We start from the raw sequence: 6,795 nt of genomic DNA on the forward strand, positions 1-6,795 counted from the left end.
GCTTATAAGACAAAGTTTTTGGTATTCTTTGGCAGTTAAATGCGGGTAAATAGGTCACATAAATCAAGAAAGAGAGTCATATTTATAAAAGGAAATTAAGTATATTTGAAGAATAGTATCATATTAAACTAGTATTCAACTACTAAAGATCTTTAATTAGAACGATCAGTATTGCACTTCATTACCTTCTAAAACTTGTCAAACTTGATCTCCCACAAAATTTAAAGTGTCATCAAACTTTTCACCAAAATACCAGTAAATTCCAAAAATTATGCATCACTCTTCCAATTCTAAACAAAATCACTCTAATCGTTATTTCAAATATTTAAACAAATGATTAGTGGCTCAAATGATCAATAAAAATTTCCAACAAAAGTAAACAATTTACGTTGCATTTATTTGAATGATCACGTTTTTTTTTTTTTTTTTTCAAATACAAATGACTTTAAATCTCTGTTTGATAATTGTTTGCATAAACAAAGTTATTTATTGAAGTATTTTTTATTAAATTATTGCATAACAATGGATATGCATATCATTAAAGCTTTGTATTTGAATGATCTTTAATAAAAATAAACTGAAATGAATTTAGTTTGGGCACTCAGTTTAAAATCTCAGACTAGTCTATCTATAGTCTAGAAATACAGTCTATAGTCTAGTCTATAGTCTAGTCTATAGTAGTCTATAGTCTAGTCTATAGTCTAGTCTATAGTCTAGTCTCTAGTCTAGTCTTCTATAGTCTAGTCTATAGTCTAGTCTATAGTCTAGTCTATAGTCTAGTCTATAGTCTAGTCTATAGTCAGATAGTCTAGTCTATAGTCTAGTCTATAGTCTAGTCTATAGTCTAGTCTATAGTCTAGTCTCTAGTATAGTCTATAGTCTAGTCTATAGTCTAGTCTATAGTCTAGTCTATAGTCTAGTCTAGTCTATAGTCTAGTCTATAGTCTAGTCTATAGTCTAGTCTATAGTCTAGTCTATAGTCTAGTCTATAGTCTAGTCTATAGTCTAGTCTATAGTCTAGTCTATAGTCTAGTCTATAGTCTAGTCTATAGTCTAGTCTATAGTCTAGTCTATAGTCTAGTCTATAGTCTAGTCTATAGTCTAGTCTATAGTCTAGTCTATAGTCTAGTCTATAGTCTAGTCTATAGTCTAGTCTATAGTCTAGTCTATAGTCTAGTCTATAGTCTAGTCTATAGTCTAGTCTATAGTCTAGTCTATAGTCTAGTCTATAGTCTAGTCTATAGTCTAGTCTATAGTCTAGTCTATAGTCTAGTCTATAGTCTAGTCTATAGTCTAGTCTATAGTCTAGTCTATAGTCTAGTCTATAGTCTAGTCTATAGTCTAGTCTATAGTCTAGTCTATAGTCTAGTCTATAGTCTAGTCTATAGTCTAGTCTATAGTCTAGTCTATAGTCTAGTCTATAGTCTAGTCTATAGTCTAGTCTATAGTCTAGTCTATAGTCTAGTCTATAGTCTAGTCTATAGTCTAGTATAGTCTAGTCTATAGTCTAGTCTATAGTCTAGTCTATAGTCTAGTCTATAGTCTAGTCTATAGTCTAGTCTATAGTCTAGTCTATAGTCTAGTCTATAGTCTAGTCTATGTTAGTCTATAGTGTAGTCTATAGTCTAGTCTATAGTCTAGTCTATAGTCTAGTCTATAGTCTAGTCTATAGTCTAGTCTATAGTCTAGTCTATAGTCTAGTCTATAGTCTAGTCTATAGTCTTGTCTCTAGTCTAGTCTTAGTCAAGTCTATAGTCTAGTCATAGTCAAGTCTAGTCTAGTTATAGTCAGTCTTAGTCTAGTCTATAGTCTAGTCTATAGTCTAGTCTATAGTCTAGTCTATAGTCTAGTCTATAGTCTAGTCTATAGTCTAGTCTAGTCTCTAGTCTAGTCTATAGTCTAGTCTATAGTCTAGTCATAGTCTAGTCTATAGTCTAGTCTATATCTAGTCTATAGTCTAGTCTATAGTCTAGTCTATAGTCTAGTCTATAGTCTAGTCTATAGTCTAGTCTATAGTCTAGTCTATAGTCTAGTCTATAGTCTAGTCTATAGTCTAGTCTATATCTAGTCTATAGTCTAGTCTATAGTCTAGTCTATAGTCTATAGTCTAGTCTATAGTCTAGTCTATAGTCTAGTCTATAGTCTAGTCTATAGTCTAGTCTATAGTCTAGTCTATAGTCTAGTCTAGTCCATAGTCTATCTATAGTCTAGTCTATAGTCTAGTCTATAGTCTAGTCTCTATAGTCTAGTCTAGTCTATAGTCTAGTCTATAGTCTAGTCTATAGTCTAGTCTATAGTCTAGTCTATAGTCTAGTCTATAGTCTAGTCTATAGTCTAGTCTATAGTCTAGTCTATAGTCTAGTCTATAGTCTAGTCTATAGTCTAGTCTATAGTCTAGTCTATAGTCTAGTTTATAGTCTAGTCTATACTCTAGTCTGTAGTCTAGTCCATAGTCTAGTCTGTAGTCTAGTCTGTAGCCTATTCCTATAGTCTATAGTCCAGTCTGTAGAGTAGTGTGCAGTGTAGTAGTAGTGTAGGCTATAGTCTAGTCTATAGTATAGTCTGGTTTATAGTCTAGTACATATTCTAGGGTAGGGTTTAGACTATAGTCTAGTCTGGCCTATAGTTTAGTCTATAGTGTATTCTATAGTCTAGCCTTAGTCTATAGTCTAGTCTGTTGTCTTGTGTATAGTCTAGTCTATAGTCTAGTCTAGTGTATAGTCTAGTCTAGTCTATAGTCTAGTCTAGTCTATAGTCTAGTCTATAGTCTAGTCTATAGTCTAGTCTATAGTCTAGTCTATAGTCTAGTCTATAGTCTAGTCTATAGTCTAGTCTATAGTCTAGTCTATATTCTAGTCCATAGTCTAGTCTATAGTCTAGTCTATAGTCTAGTCTATAGTCTAGTCTATAGTCTAGTCTATAGTCTAGTCTATAGTCTAGTCTATAGTCTAGTCTATAGTCTAGTCTATAGTCTAGTCTATAGTCTAGTCTATAATCTAGCCTGCAGTCTAGTCTATAGTCTAATCTATAGTCTGGTATATGGACTAGTCTATAGTCTAGTTTATAGACTGGTCTATAGTCTATTCTATAGTGTAGTATAATCTATAGTGTAATCCATAGTCTAATCTATAGTCTAATCTATAGTCTAATCTATAGTCTAATCTATAGTCTAGTCTATAACAGATCTCTTATAAAAACAACAAGTTTTTACATTTCTATCTAGTAGGTTTACTTCTCCCATTAGAACTACTATTCGGTAAATCCCACACCTCTAGTCTATAGTCTAGGTTATAGCCTAGTCTATAGTCTAGTCTATAGTCTACACTATATACTAAACTATAGACCAAACTAGACCCTACACTAGAATATGGACTAGACTATAAACCAGACTACAGACTATACTATAGACTAGACTATAGCCTACACTACTACTACACTGTACACTACTCTATAAACTTGACTATAGACTACACTATAGACTAAACTATATACCATAGTGTAGTCTATAGTCAAGTCTGTAGAGTAGTGTACAGTGTAGTAGTAGTGTAGGCTATAGTCTAGTCTATAGTATAGTCTGTAGTCTGGTTTATAGTCTAGTACATATTCTAGTGTAGGGTCTAGTCTATAGTCTAGTCTGGTCTATAGTTTAGTCTATAGTGTATTCTATAGTCTAGTCTATAGTCTAGTCTATAGTCTAGTCTTAGTCTATAGTCTAGTCTTAGTCTATAGTCTAGTCTGTTGTCTAGTGTATAGTCTAGTGTATAGTCTAGTCTATAGTCTAGTGTATAGTCTAGTCTATAGTCTAGTCTAGTATATATTCTAGTCTATAGTCTAGCTTATAGTCTAGTCTATAGTCTAGTCTATAGTCTAGTCTATAGTCTAGTCTATAGTCTAGCCTGCAGTCTAGTCTATATTCTAGTCTATAGTCTAATCTATAGTCTGGTATATGGACTAGTCTATAGTATAGTTTATAGACTGGTCTATAGTCTATTCTATAGTGTAGTCTATAGTCTAGTCTAGTCTTTAGTATAATCTATAGTGTAATCTATAGTCTAATCTATAGTCTAGTCTATAACAGATCTCTTATAAAAACAACAAGTTTTTACATTTCTATCTAGTAGGTTTACTTCTCCTATTACAACTACTATTTGGTAAATCCCACACCTGGTTACCCCTGATCAGCACAATCAGTAGAGCGTAACCAAGTATTGATCAAAATTACACTAATTTCCGTAGTATTTTTTAACTTATGATTTAAGCTCTCAACTAATTCTACAACTTATTCTATTTCTTAGACCTAAATAAACAAATATTTCACAAAATAATTCTTTTATCAAAATTTATATTTAACAGTTTTAAATTTTGACAACCGTTATCAACCGATTGTTATTATGTTTTTTTTGCAAAACAATATGCCAAAATACAAAAACTAAAGATAATTCATACAACAGATATAAAACAAAATTTAAATTAAATAGCATGTAAAATTTAAAATTCCACAATGAAAGATTTAAATGACAATAAAAGTAACGCGTGTAGGGGAGATACAAAAACAAGTATGCAAACGAAAGACGAGTGACTCTTTTTTAAATATTGATGAATAGAAATCTTATATTAAATGAATACATTAAAAGAAAGAAGACAGACAGACGACTACAGAGATTTTTAATACGCTAAAGATGTTTATATGTATATTTTTATTTTTAAATAATTTTTTAAGGGGCTAAGACATGTTAAAGAAATTGGACAACAAACTAGTTTAAAACAAACATTTCAACCTAAAACACGGAATATTTTTTTGGGATAAACGAAACGATCAAATCGAGAAAAAAACGAAAAATATTAAACAAAATAGTGCGACCAAATTTAAACTAAATTAAAAATTTTAACCAACATGTGTTCTAATCCCAATACCCGCCTTTTAATGCGGCTTATCATAGACATTTTACTGTTGACTAGTGTTTATTGTGTGGCCTTGGTGATTTTACCTCAAATAATGAAAACTCATCAACGTGGTTTCTTTTGCGGCGATGAATCCCTTTTATATCCTTATAAACAAGAGACGCTGTTAAAGCGTCTTCATATCACCATTCTAGTGATTGCTATACCTGCTGCCTTGGTGTTGTGTATAGAAATGTTACGTGTTGCATTTCCGGCTGATAAAACAACTTCCACTGCCACCAGTCTCGTGCCAAAATCACCTCAACAATATGTATTTGTAGGTGTACGCATACCCACCTTCGTGAGTGAGTGTTATAATACCATGGGTGTCTACCTGTTTGGTTTGGCTTTAGTGTTAATAGTTACCAACTTATCAAAAGGATTTACTGGTCGTTTAGCACCCTATTTCTTTGAAGTGTGTCAGCCTATTTTGTCATCAAATGAAACAGCTTGTTCAGCCAATGATCATTTTGGTCGCTACATAGAAAATTATACCTGCGGTTCTTTAACCTCTACAGCCCATTTACTAACCGTTATGCGCCAATCATTTCCCAGTGCTCATGCTTCCACTACCCCGCCTACGCCATGCTATTTTTGGCCATTTATTTACAGGCTCGTTTGCAGACCGGTTGGTTAAAATTATGGCGTATTCTCTTGCAGATTGCAGCCCTCATGATTTCTTTGTTGGTTTCATTTGAACGCTTAAGTTCCTATCGTCATCATTGGACTGATGTTTTATTTGGCCTATTGATTGGCTATACCATGGCTTTGTTTATGACCCATTTGGTTTCGCAATTCTTTAAGAAAGTTCCCGTTAAAGTACGTCGTATACGTGAAGATGCTTCAAATATTTATGGTTATTATACCGTTATGCCTCGCCCGAGATATTATTACTAAATTTTAAGTAAATAGAATTTTTTGTAGAAATGTAAGAGTATTTATAGTTTCTAGTTTTATAGAAGGAAATAAAGAAAAATGTGTACAAAACTTTTTGATTTTGAATGTAGAAATCTTAAGAATGAAGATCAACGAAATGATCTCCAGAGGGTAAGAACTTGATAACTATGACCGCTAAAATGTGAAATAAAGATTTAATTCCTTTTAAATGTGGGAACTAACTAACTAACTAAATACTAACTAACTAACTAACTAACTAACTAACTAACTAACTAACTAACTAACTAACTAACTAACTAACTAACTAACTAACTAACTAACTAACTACTAACTAACTAACTAACTAACTAACTACTAACTAACTAACTAACTAACTAACTACTAACTAACTAACTAACTAACTAACTAACTAACTAACTAACTAACTACTAACTAACTACACTAACTAACTAACTACTAACTAACTAACTAACTAACTAACTAACTAACTAACTAACTAACTAACTACTAACTAACTAACTAACTAACTAACTAACTACTAACTAACTAACTAACTAACTAACTAACTAACTAACTACTAACTAACTAACTAACTAACTAACTAACTAACTAACTAACTAACTAACTAACTAACTAACTAACTAACTAACTACTACTAACTAACTAACTAACTAACTAACTAACTAACTAACTACTAACTAACTAACTAACTACTAACTAACTAACTAACTAACTAACTAACTAACTAACTAACTAACTAACTAACTAACTAACTAACTAACTAACTAACTAACTACCTAACTAACTAACTAACTAACTACTAACTAACTAACTAACTAACTAACTAACTAACTAACTAACTAACTAACTAACTAACTAACTAACTAACTAACTACTAACTACTAACTAACTAACTAACTAACTAACTAACTAACTAACTAACTAACTAACTAACTA

General features: G+C 31.6%; 1 pseudogene; it reads left to right on the forward strand.

Annotated features, from left to right (window-relative positions):
• The first annotated feature begins 4,784 nt into the window (after nucleotides 1–4,784).
• On the forward strand, nucleotides 4,785–5,928 carry LOC119614291 (annotated as a pseudogene).
• The last annotated feature ends 867 nt before the right edge of the window (nucleotides 5,929–6,795 follow it).

The sequence above is a fragment of the Lucilia sericata genome, unplaced genomic scaffold, assembly GCF_015586225.1.
Source record: "Lucilia sericata isolate MDLA Ls3-8-SP2 unplaced genomic scaffold, ASM1558622v1 Contig002765F_arrow, whole genome shotgun sequence".
NCBI classification, from domain to species: domain Eukaryota; kingdom Metazoa; phylum Arthropoda; class Insecta; order Diptera; family Calliphoridae; genus Lucilia; species Lucilia sericata.